Source organism: Apodemus sylvaticus, chromosome 7, assembly GCF_947179515.1.
Source record: "Apodemus sylvaticus chromosome 7, mApoSyl1.1, whole genome shotgun sequence".
Classification (NCBI taxonomy): domain Eukaryota; kingdom Metazoa; phylum Chordata; class Mammalia; order Rodentia; family Muridae; genus Apodemus; species Apodemus sylvaticus.
The window spans coordinates 85,259,648-85,282,441 of record NC_067478.1 but is presented as its reverse complement, the minus strand read 5'-3'; the positions used below and the strand labels follow the sequence as shown (position 1 = coordinate 85,282,441).

Here is a 22,794-nt window from a genome sequence, read left to right as displayed (position 1 = left end):
GGGGTCTCAGGGGTTGGACACTCTTGAGTTTGAGGCAATCCTGGGCTATAGCACAGTGAGACCATGTTTCAAACACTAATGATGAAGAGGAGGAGGAGGAGAACACTGATAATCAGGGCTATTGATATAACCTGTCTTGTAAGGTCTTGCTGCCCAGCTTGAGGATCAGATTTCTGTCCTCGGGGCTCAGATGCTGGAAGATGAAAAGCAACTCCCACAGGTCACAGGTCGCCCTCGGACCTCCCCACATGTGTGCCGTGACACACATGCATGCACACTCACACAAAATAATAAATAAATAAATAAATAAATAAATAAATGAATAAATAAATAAATGAAATAGCAAATTAATTAAAATATTAAAACTTCATAGAAGGAAGAACTAACTGTAGCCACATTGGGAAGGGGTGAGAAGGAAAAGATTTTATCACCAGAATCCAAGTGGGAGGCCTTAAAGAGGCCAAGAGTGTGGGCTGGAAGCATCATCTTGCAGAACAGCTGTCAGTGCTAGGCTAAGGGAGGAAGGAGACAAGGACAGAGGGCAGCTGCCACAGTGTGAGTGACAGGGAAGCAATGTCCTCAGGGGGACCAGTGTGGTCTGCATGGGGACATTCGACACATGAAGGAAGGTGTTTGTGTGTTTCAGGAGGTGAGGCCAAACAAAGGCCTTAAAGAATGGGAACCTGGAGACCTTTCCAGAACTGACCAGAGAGGAGATTAGGAGAAAACCCAAGATATCCATCTGCCTGTCTCTACCTCCTGTGCTAAGATCGTAGGTGTGGACCATTAAGCCCAGCTTTTGTAAGGACCTGGGCACCAGCCCTCATGCTTGCGATGCAACCACCTTACCGACCGAGCCATCTCCTCAGTCCATGAGATTTACTTTGAAAAGTACAAACACCATTGGAGGACTAGGAATGGCTGCTCTTGTGACAGTGACAGCAAGGATTAGCCCACGTGTGACACCCAGCTTCCCCTGTACCGTTTCAGAGGTCTTCATTCCCAGGACCTGTGGAAGGACAGGTGTCCCTTGATGTCAGCCATTTATCTTCCCTGATAAGTTTCCCCAGGCAGCCCTGTCCCCTCCAGCTCTGGCCTCCCAGCTCAGCTCCCGAGCTGCCTCTGTGGCAGGAACACGCACACATCTTGTCAAACAAGCCTGCACCTCGTGGAACAGGCTGTGTGTATAATCACCCTTCTGGGTGATGAGCAGGTTCCACCCTCTTTTCAGAGATGCCACTGTGCTTCCTGTCAGGGCTGTGGCAGCACTGAGAGCTGCGTGCCTTTGGACCAGACTAACAGGGCCAGGCTTCACAGAGCAGACCCCTGGCCCAGGAAAAATGGGAGGAGACGAGGACTCCACAGTCCAAATAGCCTCCTAGTCCTGCTTCCCCGTCCCTTGGAGCTCACCATCTTGAGGGTCCCTCTATGTAGCAGTGCCCCCACCCTGGGTTCCCCATCCCTTACCTCTGACTCATCTACCTTGACACCTACTTGGGTCCCTGGTAGCCCCCATGCAACTTCCTATGCCACTCTGCCCTCAGAGGCCAACAGAGGTGGTACTCCAGTCTCAAATGTGGCACAAGCAGCAACCTGGGTATGTGGTGGCACTTAGAAATGCACAGTGGCAAATAGATGGGCCCTTTCCTGAAGAAAGAAGCAGAGCAGGACTCCCGTCCCACCCCTACCACCTCAGCCCTGTCACCTGCTTGATCAGAAAAACCCTCCAGGATAGCCCTCAGGTGGTAGACTCCCTGCCCCTCATCTCAATAGGCCACAGCTACCAGGGACTCCATATCACCAGTGGACGCCACTTCTCTCCTTCCAGGGTCTTTCTCACAAGGAAATGGCCAAATGTCTTCATCCCACTACTGAGTTCTGTCTCAACACCTATCTGTCTCCAGGCAGTGATGAGAGACAGGAGGGGAGAGCTAGCCTTGGGTCAGGCACCTGACTCCCACATCTGGTCATCTGGGGCCTTGTGAACCAGAGGCTTCACAAGGGTGTTGGGAGTCCCTAGGGTGACAAGCCCAGCTGGTGTCTGCAGCAGCAGGCGCAGTCTGAGCTGCTCACCTGTTTGTCCTTCCAGGAGTCTCAGCCTTGTAAAGAGAGAGACAGGTTCTTCTTTCCCTCTCACTTCTTGGAGGGGAAACTGAGTCAAGCCCCGCCTTTTACAGGAAGCTTCTTACACTTTAAGCCCTACCAACCCAGGCCCCCCAGGTGAGACCCCCCCCCAGGGGTCACACTGTAACTGGCGAGCAAGGATTGGCCCCTGCACGTAGTCCCAAGCCTATTTTAGGACCACACCCTACTCTCCAGCTCTGTCGCACATGTCACGCCTTAGACTGAGACCTAAGCCAGACACAGCAGCCCAAGCTTGGGAGACATCTGTACCAAATCAGAATCCCGAGCCCAGGCCCAGTTTCCCCCCACGGAGCTCAGCTCTCAGAGACTGACAGCTAGAGTGGGCAGGCAGCATTGAGACGAACGGCACTGTGATTAGGCGGCCATCAATATCTCTTAAAGGCCCATTCTCTCCAGAGCTGGCAGCTCCCTCCAGCTCCCCGCCCTCAGAGCCAAGCAAAGACCCCCTTGGCAGCCCCAGGCTCTGTCTTTCTCTCTCCTTCCTGCCTTGCTTCGGTCGTATCAGCCAGATGGATTATGTCTTATTTCTCATGGATTTGGCTGCAGGAACCAAACAGCATTTAAGGCCATTGATTGTTCAAAAGGCCAAGTGTATAATGTACCAGAAAATTAGTTTGGAGTGCCCGGCAGGGGACCAGCGCTGCTCTGAGCTCAGATTTACTCTGCATTGATGGGTGGGGATGAGGAAAGGGGCGGGAGCTGCAGGTCCTTCCATAAGGGGCGAGGAGCCTTCCTCACAGCCTGGCCAACTAGTGCATAGGCTGAAAGCTGCCTGTGTGGACCCTTCCTTCCTGCCCTCCCACTCAGCCCCCGCCACATACAGAATGGAGAGGATATTCCCACACACATACCTGTCATCGATGGGGTGTGGCATATACACTCATCTATGTGCCCGCAGAGGCTCCGAGACGCCAAGTCAGAGCAGTCTGAGGAAGCTGGGTCCCTTGAATCCTATCTGACCCAGGGTTATGGGATCAAGGGGTCCTCCTGGTGGTAGATGGATTTGAAACCATGGACAGCTCCCCCAGTGCCCTTTTCTCCTTCACACAACCCAGAGTCACTCATTAACGAGCAGGTAATCATAACAATGACTATTTATAAAGCCAGGGATCAACCCATGATCTTCTTTAGGAAGCTGAATGCTTTACCACTGAGCTACAACTTACCGAAGCTTTCATTTTATCCTGTTTTCTTCCTCCCTTCTCTTCCTCCTTCCTTCCCTCTTTCTTTTTTTTTTTTAAATGTTAGCATTTAATTAAGCTCCTGGGTAGCTTTAAGCCGCCAGGACACAGGCACCTCCGACACCCTGAATCTTCTCTTCAGCTCTTCTGCTGAAGAATGTGGTCTTCACGATGACAGGTTGCTTAAGGAGCTTCCCTTCCCCAGAACTCTGTAGTAGCCCGATCACACAATATCATGATGGGAGCTGCTCCATCTTGGTTTTTGCTGCATTGACAAGTGTCTGCTCGCTGATTAGCGTCCACAATTTATCCAGGTTGACAGTTGGGCAGAAGCTCTGGTTCCTCTTCAGGTGGTAATGCCTCACACCAACTTTCCCAAAGTAACCTGGATGGGATTTGTCAATGTTGATCCTGTGGTGATGCACACCTCCAGCGTTCCTGCGGCCTCCTGGGCGCCTGCGGTGCTTACCAATGCGGCCGTGGCCATGGCTCACGGGGCCCGGGGTTTCTGGGTCTTCCTCAGTCTGGATGGCATGGCGGTGGCAGAAAGGAAAGAGGGACATGCTCACAAAGTCTTGCGAGATAGCAGGCACGAAGGCCCTTCCCCTCTTTTCTTTCTTCCCTCCTTCCCTCCCTTCCCTTCTTCCTTCCCTTCTTCCTTCCTTCCCTTTTTCCATCCTTCCTTCCTTCCGTGAGTTCAGGCACATATCCCACAGCTCACATGTGGAGGTCAGAGGACAACATTTCAGCAGTCAGTTCTCTCCTTCCATGTTGTTTCTGAAACCATTCTCTCTCTCTCTCTCTCTCTCTCTCTCTCTCTCTCTCTTCTCTCTCTCTCTCTCTCTCTCTCTCTCTCTCTCTCTCTCTCTCTCTCTCTCTCTCTCTCGTCTGCCACTGCGCTATGTGCCCCAGGACTGCTGTGTATCCCAGGCTGCTGTCCCGTGAGATCTGGGTTATTATCCTGCTTTTGTCTCCCTTCCTTCCACGGGAGTGCTGGGACTGCAGATGCACACTACCACATCTGGCTTTTTATGTGGTTCCAGGAATCCAGAATTATATCCTTGGGGTTTTACATCAAGTACTTTACCCCAGCGAGCCTTCTCTCCAGCCCTGGCTCATTTTTGGATGCCTATGTGCACCAGTCATGAGCCAAACCCTTTCTCTGCACCACCTCTTTTCAACACAGCCTCGCCCCGCACGCTCCAGGTGACAAGAACGATGACGTCATTTGTGATGCCTTTTCCCACCATTCTTGCTGAGGACACAGCCCCAAGACCCACGGCCACATGACATCACAAGACACTCCCCAACCACCCTAAAAAGCAGAAAAGAAGAAGTGTCCCCAGCATTTCCTCCACATTAACGTCCACACACTTCTTGCCTCCAGAGGCTGCAAACAGCAGACAAGCGAGGGAGTTCTCAGTTGATCCCTCCAAAACAGAGTATTTGAGAAACGTGAAGACCCAGGTACAGTACAGCCAGAGAAATGAAGATCTGCCAAGAGGAATCAAGAGCATCAAGATGCAACACAGGAGAAACTTATCAAAGACAACGCGTGACCATATTGTCACCAGCGCTAATGACAGGAGAGCCAGAAGCACTGTGTCCCACTTCCCTCCCTGGGAAATACCGAGGAAGGCAAGAGAGTTAGTGTTTGTTTTGTTTGTTTGTTTTTATGCTGATAAAGACAACAAAAAGCTAGACTCCCACGCTTGTCACAGTGAACAAAGGAGAGCTCCACTCACCGTGCCTTCCAGCTAAAGCCTCGCTTCACAGTACCTTAGCAAGGAGAAGGTAATCCGAGGACCACCAATGCCCCAGATACCCCAGAGTCAGCAGGCAATCTCTGCCAGAGGAACTACAACTCCCTAGGTCCCAAAGCAGCTTAGAACACGAGCAAAGATCATAAGACCTTTGGTTCAGAGCACCGGAGCCCTTTTCCCGGGCAACCGCCAGTCAGGCTGCATCTCCTTCATTTCCTATATCAAGAGCTCAAGTCCTGAGGAATGAGTCTATACCACACTGTGCTGGCTGATTTTGTGTCAACTTGACACAAGCTGGAGTTATCACAGAGAAAGGAGCTTCAGGTGAGGAAATGCCTCCATGAGATCCAGCTGTAAGGCATTTTCTCAACTAGTGATCAAGGGGAGGCAGGACCCCTTGTGGATGGTACCATCTCTGGGCTGGGTAGTCTTGCGGTTTTATAAGAAAACAAGCTGAGCAGGCCAGGGGAAGCAAGCCAGTAAGAAACATCCCTCCATGGCCTCTGCATCAGCTCCTGCTTCCTGACCTGCTTGAGTCCCAGTCCTGACTTCCTTTGGTGATGAACAGCTGTGTGGAAGTGTAAGCTGAATAAACCCTTTCCTCCCCAACTTGCTTCTTGGTCATGATGTTTGTGCAGGAATAGAAACCCCAAGACACACAGAGAGCTTAAATTGGCAATGCAGAAGCTGTCTATAGAATAAATCACTGAGAAATGTTTTAGAGTCCTTTGGAGGGGAGAGGGGTTAAAACAAGGTCTCCCCAGAGAGCTCGGGCTCATATCAAATTCTAATGATGAAGCTCAAGTTGGTCTTGAACTGGAACTCTTCCTGACACCACCAACAAGCTTAAAAGGGATTATTTTACTCCAAAGAGAGTCTACTATTCTGGTACCTCATCTTACTCTCCCAGTCTGAATCCAGATGCTGTGGGAGAATCTTCTGAAGAGCCAGCACACCCAGAAAACATCAGCACACACCACAGACTTGCAAAGGGAAGTTCCCAGCATGCCTTGACAATGTGGCAGGCCTGGAATAGGTGCCAAGCTTCCCAACGGACTACAGGGAAGGAACACAATGACTGGGATGTGAAGGTTTCAACAAGTGAGAAAAGCCCACCTCCTTATTTCCTGCCAGGTCTTTAGGTAACCAATAGCTGCAGGTCTCAGCAAGCTTTCTGATGTTAGCAATGCAGTATTTGAAAGAGGAGCAAGGGGATCAAGATGGCTGGGGGAAGTGCACTCTATTTGAAGCCAGGAGACTGAGTTTGAGTCTGCCTTAGCCTTATACCACCTCTGTGACTGATGTGCGCGAGCCCCTTCCCACATCCCTTCCCAACCCAACTACAATCTCAGCACTTAGGCTCCCCAAGGAGAAGACTCCCCGTTGGAGTACAGGTAGAGACAGCAAGTGACCAAGGTTTATTTTATTCCTTAAAATTACATTACTTATTTTGAGGGGGCCATATGGGTGCGTGCCAAGAATCATGACCATGACAGCAAGACCCTTCACCCAGAGAGCCATCTCCCAGCCCCCAAGGTTTATTTTAGCAGGTGTAAAATCAAAACAAAGTACTTTGTCCGGGGTGGAGGGCTGGCTGAGTAGGGCAGAGAGCAAAGCACCGCCTCTGCAACCTAGGCCTCTCCAGTGTCCCATTTCACCCCCCCCCCACCTTTGGTGCAATCTGGGGGTGATCCTTTCCTAAAATAAGTGAAGGTTTTCTTTGAGGGGATTCTTACCCACAAATCTGTCTGTGTATTAGATACAAGAACATGCGTCTAAAGGTGTAAATATCCATAACGTCGAGAAGTTTACCAAGGAAAAGGGCAATGGTGTCCCATCTGTACCCCTTAGAGAGGGTTATGGGAGCAAGCCAGCGCCTTCTGAGATGGCCTGGGTTGTTTTTCTTGAGCCCTGCCCTTTCACTCTTCAGAGCAGTGCATCCAGCTGTAAGCTCTCTCATTACCTTCTCCAGTGCTCCCAAACTCCTGTTTTAACCCTAACATTTGTCTTTTCTATGATAACATGACAAAGACCTGTACTCCTTGGTGGATACTTTGTTTCATTTGTAAAAACCACAGGACCTGAAATCCTTACCTGGGAGTTCTGATGGTCTAGCTTAGAATGCTGTGTAAGACCTTATGCAGAGGGCTGTTTGTTCGTTAAAGGGTTTCGTTTTCAGATCTTTGTCATAATGTTTTCTTTCTGCAGTGCTGAGGATGGAACCTAGAACCTCCAGTGAGGATCAAACCTAGAACCTCCTGTCTGCTAAGCAGGCACGTGACCCCGGAGCTACATCCCTAGCTCTCTTTGATTCTTCCGTTTGAAACAGTTTCACGGTGCTGCCCAGGCTGCCTTGAACTTTTGTACTTCTTGCTTTGGTCTTGAAAGTATCTAAGATCACAGGCTGGCACATCAGGCCTGGCTTTTTCCTCAGGGGGTACAGAGCCTTTGAGAGCCAAGGAAAGGTGGGGTTTGGTGAGACAGGGAAGGACATGAGGAAGGACAGCATGGCCCTGAGGAACAAGCTGGCCCTCAGGGGCCACATCATGTAGACTTGCATCTTGCCACAGGGACACCTGAAGGAGGTAGACTTTCATCACCACGGGGATAATGAAGGAGGCAGGCTTTCCAGTCATCCAAACCATCTTAGGAGAGATGCAGAGATGACTCATCAGGTAAAAGGGTTGCCATGCCAATGTAAAGACCAGAGTTCAGATCCCCAGAGCCCATGAAAAGCCAAGTAGACATGGTGGCCTGCCTATGAGCAAGACTCAGAGATTGGGAATTCCTGGAGGAAGCCTGGCTAGTGATACCAACAAAATGGCTCCAGGTTTAGCAAGAGCCCCCCACCTCGATATACAAGGTGGAGAGCAATCGAGGAAGACACCCAACATTAACCTCTGGTAGCTACACACACAGACACACACACACATACCACATGCACCCAAACAAATATACCCACACACATGAACACATACAAAGATGCATGCATACCACTCTTTCCCTCTCTCTCTGTCTGTCTCTCTCTCTCAGTCTCTCTCTGTCTCTGTCTCTGTCTGTCTGTCTCTCTCTCTCTCTCACACACACACACACACACACATGCAAAATAAGTAAATAACTTAGGAGCTGAATTCAGCAAGAAAAAATAAGCACAATATTCTTAGAAAGATATTCTTCAGTCCCATCATGGCAGGTCCGAATGACTCATGTTGCAGGGAATGGAGAAGGTAGACAAGAGGAGGAACTTCCATGCAGGGTCCCCTAGATCCTTAAACGGCACAAAGCAAGGAGTCCTTGGCATCTGCAAAAGGAGCAAGCAAGAACGTAGAGATGGGAGAGCGGGTGAGCTGAACCGGTGAGGTGGAGGCCCAGGTAACTACTCCCTTGTTCCCGAGAAGCAGCACACAGGAGCTATCTTAAGCACTGCCCCCCAGCATCTGGAGGGGGCTCCGCAAAGCCCTGGGAAAATGCCAGTGTGGCAATTTAGTGGTGAGCAGCGACGCTAATGAGTGCCAAGAATAACAGTGGCTTCCTAATGGAGCCCTTAATGAAGACTCATTTTGGGTTTTATTAACGCAGAGAAAAAGCACACACTCTTTTCTCTCTCTCTCTCTTCCTGCTCTTGGAAAGCAGGCAATAGAAAGCAGCCTCGACTACAGGCCCGACCCATTTCTAGATCCTGCTTGAGAAGGTCGGGCTCTGAGATTCAAACTCACAACTCTTTCTCAGCTCTCTGGACCCTACACTTCATAGAGAGACTGCTGGTGAGGCTTGTCTCTGAAAATTGTAGGCAAGCTACAGATTTAAAAAACAAAACAAAGAACACCCATCCCCAAGGTGATGGCAGCGATTCTAAGAGACAGATACTTCCCATTAGATATTTAATTAGCAAGAAATCAGGTCAGAGCACTCTCCCCTCAAGAGACTAACACTGTGTAGCCTTCTAGGCTGAGGAAGAGGTGACGCACCTTCCCCAGCAGTGCCCCCCATCACCAGGAATGTTGGTAGCTTCAAATGCAGCAACAGAAATTCAGATCAGACCTATCAGCTGTCAGACCTACTAGCTGTCAGACCTACCAGCTGTCAGACCTACCAGCTGTCAGACCTACCAGCTGTCTATCAGACCTACCAGCTGTCAGACCTACCAGCTGTCAGACCTACCAGCTGTCTGTCAGACCTACCAGTTGTCATACCTACTAGCTGTCAGACCTACCAGCTGTCTGTCAGACCTACCAGCTGTCAGACCTACCAGCTATCAGACCTACCAGCTGTCTATCAGACCTACCAGCTGTCTGTCAGACCTACCAGCTGTCAGACCTACCAGCTGTCAGACATACCAGCTATCAGACCTACCAGCTGTCTATCAGACCTACCAGCTGTCTGTCAGACCTACCAACTGTCAGACCTACCAGCTGTCAGACCTACCAACTGTCAGACCTACCAGCTGTCAGACCTACTAGCTGACCTCAAGCTCTAGAAAATCAAAACCTTGGGGCTTGTTAATGATTTGCCTTCTGATGAAACCCCTTGCTTTATGAAAAGTTCGGAACATATTAAAACCCAAACAGCTGGTGTGGCTGTGCCATAGTCCAGAATTTCCTGGGTCTCACTCTGTGTGACTTCTCCCTTTGCATCTTGTTAGTCTCCCTCTCCCAGGCCTATAAAATCTAGCTAATGAGCCAACTTGGAGCTGGAGAAAAATGGCATCCGGAGGTCCTTCCGGGATAGAATCTAGAGGAATCCCTGAAGTGCCAATATAAGCCCAGATCGCAGCATAGATGGTTCCCTTGCACATTACATATGCAAATCAGCCTGTTAGATAAAATTTGGTCTTACAGGTCATTGATCATCTCATGTTGGAAACCTCAACAGAAGGATCACAATCATCTTCCAAAAACTCTCTGACTGACACCATGATCCAGGCACGTGCGTAACTCACATATACTTACCAGACTCATGGCAAATAATGTGGGAACCTGTGGAGGGGTGTGGGGAAGATTCTCACAGATGCCCCCAGGATGGTGGTTGTCTTTGCATGAAACTCTCTCCTGGAAGAGAGAGGAGTCAGCGCCTGCCTTGGGGAACATATGCATACCCACGGCATTATGGGTGCAGGCTGGAAACGTGACTCAGCTGACAGAGTGCCTGTCTGGCACATGCAAAGCTCTGGGTTTAATCCATAGTGCGACATGAACGAGACATGGTGGAGCGTGCCTATGATCCTACCCAGCACTCAGAATTCACACCAGTGACCAGGTGCAGTAAGGCAGGAGTTCGAGGCCACCTTTGTATACATTATGGATTCAAAAATGAGTATTGTAGGTGTTGGGTGAGTTCGGTGCACCCCCACAGGTGTAAGTATTATTTTGTCTCTTTTAACAATGGGGAGCGAGGCATAAATGGAGTGAGACACAGACATCTCAAGGCAGTTACCCAAGGTCACACAACGAGAAACCAGGAGAGCCAGGCAACAGAGCAGGTCTTCCCAGGAAGCTCATCAGTCAGACCTGACATCTGTAAATAGCACACTTCTGTGTCCACAGGACCACAAGCACTGGAAAGTCAGGATGGGGGCTTTCCTGGGGATCTTGGAGAAAATCAGGAAGGATCTGGGAGGCTCTTGTTAAGAAGTGACAGACCAGCCAGGAAAGATGCTGGTGTTTGGTGACCGCGCTACGCGTCAAGCTCAACGGCAAACACCCTTTTGCTATGCAACTTCATTTAAGTTTCCCAAGCTTCTGAGGTCAACATCAACATCCCAGAGAGACTTAGGTTCAGAGACAGCAAGCAGCTTCCCCATAGTCACATAGCTAGGAAATGGTGGACAGGAGATCTGAACCTGGCTCCAAGAAGAAAAGGCAAAGCCACTGACTTCATTGGAAGATACAGTAGATACTCAGGGACACTGCAGTAAAGGGAGAGAAGTTGCTTGGTCTGTAGACATTTTCTCCCTGCCAGACTGTTCCTCATTCCCCAGCAAGACCATGAAATAACAAAGGAGTGCATAGATAAGAGTCCTCTGGCATGTAAGTGGCCAAAGAGATTTTAGGCACCGGTCTTGCTAATCCACTTTCCCCAGAAAGGTTTCCACCCCATCTGCTCACACAGCTCCCAGCACAGGACTGCACACCAGTGACCACCGTTAGCATCCTCAATGGCCACACAGCTCAGCTGTTAGCATTATATCAGAGCCAAGTGGGTAAGCCCAAGCCCTGGCTCCCCAGGCGTGGAGCCTCAGTTTCCACATCTGTTAAACAACACATAGACCTGCCCCAGCATGGAAGAGCCTGTCACCAGCCTCCCTGTGAGACTGTCCCACACTGTTCTCTTCTTCAAGCCAAGTCACCGCATAGCTCACCCTCCATCCCAATGCCTTCATCGTGGAGAGAGCAGCATCCCGTGGGGCTGTCACCCTCACACACAGAGGACAGGGGCTCTGTCTGGGAGGACATCCTGGGGGATCTGTGGAACCAGTGGGTGGTTCTCACATCTAGTCAGGCAGAAGGGACGGGGTGTGTTACCCAAGAGATTCTAAAAGCAGAAGGACCCCCCCAGAGTTTGTGACTGAAATTGTCAGGGTTCCTTCCCTCTGCATCCACAGGGCCTGGAAAGACCCTCAGGCCCTGTGAGACTGTTGGCAGGTGGGGAACACTTAGTCACCAGGGAAGCTTATACCCTAAAGGACTCAAAAGGGGTCAGCGACAAAGGGACAAGTGCCCACACTGTGCCCACACAAGCCCTACCTCATGCTACTCTGAAAACAGCTCTGTGGCAATGGCGCCAAGCTCAGGCTTCAGCTGTTTCCTGCCCCCTCCAGTTCTTCCAAGAGATAAATCCAAACACCTGCCCTCTACAGGCCCCTGTACCTCCCCAGTCTGTCACAATTCCTTTAAATGTCACCCTATCCCCCCTTTCTTAGGTTAAGAGGCTCCCTGACTCAAGGTAGCCTTTCTTGGGGCTTACCTGTCAGAACCTCCTGGGGTTGAGCGGCCATTTCAAAAGCCGTCACTCTGAATGCATCCATGCATCTGTGTTGCATCCTTCCTCCATCAGTGCATCTGTGCTGCACCTGTGCATCTGTGCACCTGTGCATCTGTGCTGCACCTGTGCATCTGTGTGCCTGTGCATCTGTGCTGCACCTGTGCATCTGTGCTGCACCTGTGCATCTGTGCTGCATCCATGCTGCATCCATGCACCTGTGCATCTGACTGCATCCGTGCTGCATTGGTGCATCTGTGCATCTATACTGCACTGTGCTGTATCCATGCTGTATCCGTGCTGTGCCCACTCACCCATGCATCCCTGCTGCATCCGTGCTACAGCCACACATCCGTATACCTGTGCTGAACCTGTGCACCCAAACACCCGTGCATCCACATCCGTGTACCCATGCATCCGTACATTTGTGCTGCACTGTGCATCTGTGCTGCATCCAGGCACCTGTGCATTCATGTTGCATCCATTCATCCGTACACCCATGCTGCTCTTCTGCCCTGTTCGTCTCACCTCTGCGCACAGTTTTGGAGACCCTGGAACCCAGAGTGACACCTGGAACCCCAGCAATCCTGCCCAGAACCTGGCAAGTAACTGGTTCTAGGAAAAGCCAGAAAGAAACTCAGATCTTCCCTCTTCACAGGGCACCAGAGGATGTGTCTCTGGGAATTGTCAAGACACCACAGATGACTCAAAGCCAAACTTTGGGTGGTACCCTTGACAAGAGTTTAGTTCCAGTGTGGTTCCCAGGAAGAGGAAAATTTGGAGTTTTTTTCCACTCTGTTTACTTTTTTTTCATTTATTTTATATGGGAGGTGGGACAGTTGTGGAGGTCAGTGGACAGCTTGTGAGAGTCTTGTCTCTCCTTTTACCATACGGATTGAATTCAGGTTGCCAGACTTGGCCACAGGACTTTTACCAGATGAGTCAAAATTACTGATCTTTCTGTGTATAAACTCTCAAAGGGACCTCATTTTCATGTCCACCTCCATCCTACCAGCCCCAGGACCCACCTGCGCCTGCATAGGCAGCCCCTCCTCAAATCTCCAGTCCCTGCCTCTCCCCATGCTGTCCCTCCCATGCCCGCCCTGTAGCGGGAATGTAATTAGGCCTTTCCCAGGATGGCAACCCCTCTGCACAGTTGGGCTGCCCGTCCAAAGGGGATAATTTATGGAAATGGGTAAAGGTGTTTTAAATTATTCAATTTAAATGTAAATAGGGGAGATGGTTTCTCTGAATAAATTGTCTTATTTATGTTCCTCCTGGCTCCCCTCCCAGGGAAACGGGGAGCAGTTTGGAGCCCTCTGGAACACAAGGCCCTCCCTCCTCTTTAAATAATGCGGAAGCAGGGAATGGTGTTGTGAGACACAGCAAGGTCCTCGACAACCAATGTCTCACTTGGAATCACAGACAGAGTTCACTGGCACCCAGCCTCAGGAGGGCTTTGGCCTGGAGGAACAAGAGAACAGGAAGCCAGTCTCACCCATCCGGGTGTCCTAGAAGACATGCCCTGCCCTGCCATCCTCCTGGTCTACTCTGGGTCTCTATCCAACTGAAACAACAGTTCCCAAGTGTGGGTAGCCAGCTTCACACTTCCCTGAAAGTGGCTGTGCTCTGAGACAATAGAAAGCCAGGGGACCCCTCCTCTTAGAGAATCCTTATCCAGATGCTGGGGTCTGCTAGGAATAGAACTTACTTCAAAGAAAGGTACCTTTGTGTCTGAATGTGTGTGTGTGTGTGTTTGTGTGTGTGTGTGAGTTTGTGTCTGAGTGTGTGTTTATGTGCATGTATGTGTGTGTATGTGTGTGTGTATTTGCATGTGTATGTGTGTTTTCTCTATGACTCTCTTACGTGCATATGACATCCTACTACTAGACCAGGAGACAGCTGGGATAAGTTAGGGCCTTGGCTCCATCCATAACAGTAAACATGGAAGATAGCAACTCTGAGATCTGAGAGGAGCAGAAAAATCTGTCTCCACCCACCCATAAAACTGCTCACTTCACACTGGCTTCGCACTGGCTTCACACCTCGCATCTTAACCAAATGCTGGCGAGGAGAGGGGCCTGACTCAGTCCCATTGGTTTGTTCAGGTCCTGGGAATGGAGCCAGCGGTGTGCACACACCCTGCATCCTGAGGAGAGATCAGAACTAAACTGGAGAAGAGCAAATGGGGTGAGGTACCGGATAAACAGTCCTTGCTGTCAACCACAGCAAACTCGGCACTTAGACTCTGCTGAAATCAATGCGTCTTTTAATCATTGACCATGTCGGTTTCAGCCTTCCCCTCTTGGGCCGGCACAGTTCCTTTCTACCCAATTCTAAGAGCCAGGCTGTCGCCTGACCTCCAAAGAGCGGACTGATACCTCAGATCACAGGCTGTGTGGCAAGACCAGCCCACACATAACACAAAGAGCTGTCCAGAGGTCAGAAAGCTTCCGGGGAGATCCAAAAATAGAAAGACTGCATAGCCCAGCAGTGCGGGTCTTCACCGACCTCACTATTACTGTACAGTACAGAAGAGCTGCCGATTTGTCCGAGGCACAGCTGAAGTTCACTGTTAGAAAGGGGTAGAGGACTTCTCTCTCTGAGGACTCGGCATCCTTGCGATAGACCATACCGCACTTCCTGGTTGAGCTGCAAACATCTTTCTGAGGTTTGGGAGTAGAATCTACCTCATGACTCACACCTTCCCAAGATAGAAAGCGGAAGCTTGAGTATCCAGCCTCGGTTTCAGCTGGAGTTCAGACGTGTGTGATTTAGACTCCACTGCTCCGATTGACTCATCAGAGGCCTGGCTCCAAAAGAAAGGAATGTGAGTGAGGAGGCAATGCCCAGAATCCATCATGCTTGGCAGGGGGAGTAATGGAAGTTTCTGGCTGTTGAGGTAGATGTTATGTCAAGATTAAGCTCTTGGCCTGGAAGTTAGTCAGTGGTGGTGGTGGGGCTGACAGCAGGACAGAGGCTCCACTGGCGCCTGGGGGGACAGCAGTGGCCTTTGCAGGCTCCCTCTGGTCTGGCTCTGTGCATAGTGGGCATCGTGCCTGCAAGCTTAACCTCCGCACTGGTTCTCAGCCTCTCCAGCTTTCCCTGTAAGTGTATGAGACACCCAGAATTTGTCAAATAAAGTCCTTTTCTGCCTTGGCAGTTAGAATTGGTTCCTATTGTCACAGCTCCAAACCCTGAGTCCATTCAGGCTGCGGTGACAAAATACCATAGGCTGGGAGGCTTATAGACATCAGAAATGTAAGTCTCATAGCTATGGAGGTTGGGAAGTACAAAAGGAAGAGCTTGGTGGATTTGATGACCAGTGAGGGGGCCGAGGGGGTCACTGCACCTTCTAGCTGGGTCCTCATGTCGTCTACCAAGAACAAAGGGTCTCCGAGAGCCTCCTTTATAACAGTGTTGATTCCATTCGTGAGGGCATTAGAGTTTTACCCTGCAGATGTGGGGGATGTGTCTAGACCACAGCACTGACTGATGTAGACAGCTGCTCTATCCCTAAGGAACCTTCATCTTGATGACCCGGGCTAGGCAGCCCTTGCTTTTAAAGGCCACCTCACTCTGGAGCCTGGGATCTTTGCTCATGCCTCCCTCCTGGCAGTCTTCACAAGAGCATGGACTTCTATTTAAGTCTCTGATATCCCAGGTCCCAACACGTGCGTGCACAAGCACACACACGCATGCACACACACACAGGCACACACATGCATTCACACACGCAGGCACACACATGCATGCACACACACAAGCACACACACGCATGCACACGCACGCAGGCACGCACATGCATGCACACGCACACACAGGCACGCACACGCATGCACACACACACAGCACTCTGAGATCCATGAGACTTAGGCCACATCTTCTCCATCCTTACATCTCAGGTCTCCTATAGAACCCACCTTAACAATAGCTCACCCAGCATTTGTTGCTGCTGATGTGACATCAGAAAGTCCAGGCTGGGGCCAGGCATGGTGGTGTGTGCCTTCACATGCAGGACTCCAGATGGAAACAGGAGGGTTAGGAACTCAAGATCTTCTTTAGCTACTTATCAAGTTTGAGGCCAGTCTGGGCACAGGAGATCTCTCTCTCTCTCTCTCTCTCTCTCTCTCTCTCTCTCTCACACACACACACACACACACACACAGAGGGGGGAGACAGACAGACAGCAGAGACAGACAGACAGAGACAGAGAGGGAGGAAAAACAAGGAAGGAAGGAAGGAAAGAAGGAAGGAAACAAAGAAATAAAGAAACAAAGAGACAAAGAAAGAAGAAAATTCAGACTACTCCATGCTCCGGTTAGAGCAGCATAGATAGATAGATAGATAGATAGATAGATAGATAGATAGATAGATAGGGATAGGGATAGGGATAGAGATATAGATAGATAGATAGATAGATAGAGAGAGAGAGAGAGAGAGAGATAGAGGAGATAGAGACAGAGACAGATATTACCCACCTTTCCCACTACCAGTCCCCAGGTTCTCATTCATGGCTCCAAGCACTGTAACCCCCATTAAGAATGTCCCCTAAAATGTCACAGGTGTGCCCTCTGGCCCCTCCCTGGTTCCCCACCTCTGCCTGGCAGAAAGCCCTGTAGCGCCTCCTTCCGTGCTGGACCCCGTGGTCTGGAAATGTATGTCCCTTACAGGCTCATGTATCTGACTATAGATCCTCCGATGGTTGTTTTGGGATCTATGCAACCTGACGAGGCCTGGCTGGAGGAAGTGGGTCACTGGGGAATGGGGACAGACCTTGGGTTTTATAGCTGGCCCTGCCTCCTACCCTCTTTCTACCTCCTGATTCATTTGGATGGGACTGAGCTGCTGGGACCGCAGCTGCAATCCATTCCCTCTCCTATGACTCCCCCGCCATGATGAACTACAGCCTTCTAATCCCGAACCAGAATAAATCCTCTTCCCTTTAAGTCGCATCTCTCAAGCATTCTGTCATAGCAATGAGAAGAGTAAGTAAGAGTGCGGGCAGCTCTGGCTGCTCCCCCACCCCAGCCCCAGGCGCAGGGTGTGCACCGTGCTCCTCGGATGTGAGGATGGTGCTCTCGAGGTCTCTGGAGAGATATGCCCACATGTGGATAAGCCAGGCGTGTCCCTCATCCCGGCCAGCCCTTGTGCACTGTAAACCCCACTCTATCCCCTCTGCAGGAAGAGCAGGAGGAAACGGACAAGCTTTCTGGAATCAATTTCACGCCCTTGGGCATGATAAACAACCCAGCAGAAAGAAGCCCTGTGAGAGAGTTAATGGCTGCTGGGTAGCTAGATGATGCATCACTTCCTGGGAAGGGAGGCCCGGCCCAGAGGCTCTCCGCTCATGTGTCTCTCCTCTGTACCCTATTTGCCTCACAGCCTCACACATCCAACTACCCCTTCCCAGGAATAGCCAGTGTCTTCCCATACAGCACACTGCCTCGCGCTTCCAGGGACAGACAGAGGACAGACTGCAGCTGTCCACGTGGCCTAAGCAATGAGGGTCAGACTTCCAGTGGAGTTAGACTGTCTGGATCCAAACCGGTTGTCCTAAGTACAATCGACTTCATACAGATTAATCTGTTGTTTGTGTGGGGTTTCCAAAGGGACCTGACACATGGGAAGCCCTTAGTGACATTAGATGTGTCACGATGGTGACTGTGGCCGTGAGTGCCCCCAGCCCCTGGGCTCTCCTCCTCACAGCTGCTGGGGAAAGTTGGCCAGCCCCACCACAAGCAGGAGGGAAACACGTTCAGGCTTCCTGCTTCCAGCAAGTCCTACAGGTCATATACGACCCAGGCCCCATCCCATATCTAAAAACTGTGGCCCTTGTCACAGAGCCTATCACGTGTGCCCCTCTGCTCTTCTGTCAAGTACCTAGGTTATGGGTTAACTTAACCTGCTTCTTCAACCTTAAAGGAGGTCCTATCCCTCCCACAGAAACCTTTAGAAGGAGACATCTTGCTGTCTGGAGGGATTGAAGGCTCTCACTGAGACACTCTCCCCACTGTGGTGTCTACCATCTCTGTCTAGAGTACAGTTTGGCTCAGCTCCTCATCTTGTTGACCAACCTCTCTTCTCCCTCTCCCAAACCCAACAATGATGATCATGGCAATGATGATAGGAACAAGAACTTGTCCTCACACAAAACTCAAACAGGTCCATAGAGTTCAGCAGAGACGGCAGCAGGCCAGCTCCAAGGCCAGGTTGCTAGAGTCCTTGTAGTTTCCTATCCATTCCTTAAAATCCCACAACACCAAGCAATCCATCAGACTGGCATGCCAGCGACCCATCAGACTGGCATGCCAGTGGAGGGACAAGCAGACAAGGCCCAACTGTCTCAGATGAGATCTCCTTGCACTATCCTATAACCACCTGACCCCCCCAAAAACTCAGATGCCCCCCAAACTTATACCAATGCAGGGGCTGCTCAAAGCATAGCTAGCCTGGGTTCAGCAATGGACTTCAGCCAAGAACCAGAGAATGGTTCAGGTGGCCAGAGTCTCTGAAGCAATCGTGACCCATGGCTGAGATGATGATCCATTTCCAAGTCCTAGGAAAAGACCTTAAGAAGAGGCCTGAAGCCGGGCGGTGGTGGCACACGCCTGTAATCCCAGCACTCTGGGAGGCAGAGGCAGGCGGATTTCTGTGCTTGAGGCCAGCCTGGTCTACAGAGTGAGTTCCAGGACAGTCAGAGAAACCCTGTCTCAATCAATCAATCAATCAATCAGAACGAAAGAAGGAAAGAAAAGGCCTGGAGGCAGAGGAGTCATAGTAAGAAGGCTTAGTAGGTAAAGGTGACTGCCACCAAGCCTGGAGACCTGAGTTCAATCCCCGAGAGCCGCATGTTAGAAGGGAAGAATGAACTCCAGTAAGTTGTCTTCTGATTTTTATATGGGTGTCACGGATTACACATAAATGTATGCAAATAAATAAATAAGTGTTAGCAAGAAAGGAGGGAGAGAGAGAGAGAGAGAGAGAGAGAGAGAGAGAGAGAGAGAGAGAGAGAGAGAGAAGGCTGAAGGCCATAGGGCTGGAGAAGGGCAGGTCTGTGTTCCGTGGGGGCCTTGAAGGAGCTACCCTTTCTACAGAGCCTCGCAGTCCACTTTCTTGGTCTGGGCCAGCCTCAGCCCCAGCCTTTCAGCTTTTTCAGCCCCTGGCTGTGTCCACCCTGCTTGGTGATTCCCCAACTAGGAAAAGTCAGGCTACGGGCTGCACTGGGCCTGAGCTGCCCACAGCGGAGAAGAGTTCTCTTTGCAGACAAAACCTAGGGTGGGATCTCCACAGTGGAGAAGCATCCAGGGCCAGACGCCCCCCACCCAGCACAAGCAATCAGCCCTGGGAACCGCAGCGAGGCCGCTTGACATTTGATGGGAGTCATTATCAGACACTTATTCCCAATCAGGCCTCAAGAGCCTCTGAGGGCCCCTCTACTGCAGCCTCGCCTGCCTCATTTCAGAGGATGGCTGGGAGCAGAGAGGTGTCCCCACAGGCTGGGCAGAGGCCCTTGGAACCCTCTCTTTGGACTCTAATGCCTCCTCCCCTGCGGAGGCTCTAGGGCCAAGCCACCAGTGGCTCCACACACAGGCAGCAGCCTAGTGGATCTTAAGCCAGGTTCACCACAGCCTGTGCTGGGTCAGAATTAGACCCCAGCTGGTCCTGGGAAGGGCTCGGCCTCCCAGACTCACAACTCCCAGGGCTGTGAGCCCCTGGGAAGCGGCTTCTTCCTGTTCTCCCAGACACAACCGGAAGTCCTTCCCGGCCCTGAGAGAAGACTACGGTTTGGGAGGCTGAAGGCTTGGGCTCTCCCTGCTCCCTAGAGAGTGAGGGGCAGGTCAGCTCGCCTCTCTCCATGTTCCTCTGAAAAAAGCACAGGGACACCTCTGCATCTCTCTGCTACCGAAAAAAAATCATACTCTTTAATTTATGGGAAAGCAGTTCATAAGTGTCTGCAAGCAGATGACAAGGCAGGCAAGCTTGGTTGAAGCAGTCGTGGACCTGATTGTGTGTGTGTGTGTGTATATGTGTGTGTGTGTATGCGCGTGCGTGCTCACACTCGCACGCCCAGGTCCAAACCAGCATCTCATTTCCTGCCGCAGCAACCTAAGAGCCATATTTCTTGGTTTAGAATTATCTGCGATATTTCACCATCCCTGTCTCTATTCAGGCAGTGAATCAGCTGTATTGATGCTTCCCGCGTGAATGCAGAGGCAGTTCTGCACTTATGAAAGAAAAAGTGTTTTAAAAGCCATGTCCAGAAGTGTGGCTCATGAGTGCGTCCAGGCTGGACAAGGTCCTGGGTTCAAGTGCCAGTATCGCATGAAAGACAAAAGGAATCGAGAGGGAAGGAGGGAAGAAAGGAGGGAGAAACAGGCTTTGCCCTAGCCTGCAAGTCTTTTATAAAGCACACACACACACACACACACACACACACACACACACACACGCGCACACACACACGCACACGCACACACATGTGTATATATAGACACACACATGTACTCTGTCGATGAATTTAAACACTTAACCAAAAGTGAGATAGAGAGAAAGGGGCAGTGAAATGTCACCAACAGTGTCTTGGGCAAGGTCAATCCAGGCGGCTTTCTAGAGGAGGAGGCAAGGTCTGAGCTGACTTTTAGAAGCCTGCGCAGTAGGAGCGATGGCAGTGTATGGGACAGAAGGCATAGGAGAAAGGGGGACAGAGATGGTTCCATTTTAACTTCCCTTGGCCAACAATGGCAATTCTACTTTCCGCTTGTAGAGCAACCTAGGATTGGCAAGCCTTTCCCATGTATATAGCTCACAACCATCACTTATACTAGTCAGATCAGGTGGGTTTGTTGTTGTTGTTTAGGTTTTGTTTGTTTTGTTTTGTTTTGTTTTGTTTTGTTTTGTTGAGACGGAATTGCTTTGTGTTGTCCTGGCTGTCCTGGAGACCCATCTTTCTCTGACTGGCCCGTTAGGTCATTTTTAAATTATTCCCATTTTACATTTTTGTCGTGTTTCTATTCTCTCTCTCTCTCTCTCTCTCTCTCTCTCTGTATGTGTGTGTGTGGGGGGGAGGTAAAAGTTCAAGTGGGCATGGAGTGTGACCCAGGGGTCAGACCCAGGCCATCAGACAACCTGTCAGCAAGTGCCTTTCCCTGACGAGAGCCTCCCCAGCCATCTTATGGATGAGGACACAGGGCTCCGAGTCCTTGGAGCACCTGAAAGGCTCAGGGCTGCTCTCTGCCCCACCCCCACCCCACTGGCCGGTGTATCTGAGCAAGCACTGAGTGTGGGCAGTGGACGCTGGCTTCGTGGACCATTACAGTAGAGGGCAGTGCTAGCTTTCGAGCAAGGCAGGCCTGAGTCCAGCCTCCAGCTCTGTGGGTTTCTCTGGTATCTCTGCCCCTGCCTGAAGCGCTCAGCCCCGTGTTCGACAAGCAGGATTTGCTCAGTGTAACTCCTCTCTTTGGCAACCAACACTCTCCAGACCGGTCTTTCACCGATTCCAAGAGGAGCACGCTCTTCCTGGCCCAGTCTGTGACCTTCCCCTACCACGCGACAGCTGACCCAGACCATCACAGGCCGTGTGCTTCCTCTCCATCTATTTGGTCTCAGAAGCCAGACTTTTCATTCTGAGGGCCACCAGACTGGTGTCCAGTCTGACCCCCAGCCACCTGCTGAAATTCATTCAGGTGCCAGAGCTCTCATTTCTGTTAAAACTCCATTTGCCAAGCAAGTGGAAAGGTAATTACGAGCCCTAGCCCTAAATCACTCCGCCGCTGAATTATTAAAGGGGAGAATTAAAAATAATCAGGCTTTTTTCATTACACTTCATAGCAGGGAAATTAAAGGTGTAAGAATGTATTTTTTTGCCTCAAATTTAAGTATTCATTTTGGAGATTTATAGGGGAGTTGAAATGATTCCCTGCAATGCTTGCCTCATCTCTCTATAAAAGGGGGAGAGAGAAAAACCCTTGTAAAATTAAAAGGGAGATAGAGCGAAGAAGGGGTTTAACATAAAGACGTACAATGGAGTGTTTTGCATTTTAATACATTTTTTTCTGCACAATTACACCACTGAGTGATATGGCAGAGAGAGATTAGGCCTCCAGTCTCAGGCGCTGCATGGTGAGGTGGTAAGGAGGGGCTCTCAGCAGTTATTGGGTAAGAAGGACACAAAGATGGTCACGGCTGGCCCTGGATCCCAGAACCGTGGGGAGAAAGCACTGTCTGGGCTGCCTGGCTACCCTACACCCTCTTTTACTGAGGACACAGCAGAATGAGTCACCAGGTCTCTCCATAGAAAAGCAAAGTCGTCAGGGATGGGTTAATAGCAGGGATGCTTACTGCACTTCCAGAGTTCAGTCCCCACAACCCATGTAGAGTGGCCCATAACTGCCTGTAACTCCAGCCCCATGGGATCTGACAGTCTCTTCTTGCTTCTGAGGACACTTGTATGTGTTGCCACCAATCCACACACATACAGGCACATTGCGCGAACGCTTTTGTATCTAAGGCACCAACGGTGTAAGGAGCCTGGGACCCATCAGGACAAGATTTGGAAGGGAGGTGACTCAGAGAAAAGCCTCGATGACCTTCCGTCAGCAACTCCTCCACCCGAGCATTCACGCTACACACAGGAGTTAATAAGGAGGAAGCAGAAAGATTCCGGAAGACTGCTCAAAACCAAAACAGCAAGATGGCCTGGAGGGTAAAGGTCTCTGAGCCTGACC

The 22,794-nt window shown here is 50.6% G+C and overlaps 1 pseudogene; it reads right to left on the bottom strand.

Annotated features, from left to right (window-relative positions):
• Positions 1-3,223: 3,223 nt before the first annotated feature.
• Positions 3,224-3,861, bottom strand: LOC127689929 (60S ribosomal protein L27a-like; annotated as a pseudogene).
• Between the last annotated feature and the right edge of the window lie 18,933 nt (positions 3,862-22,794).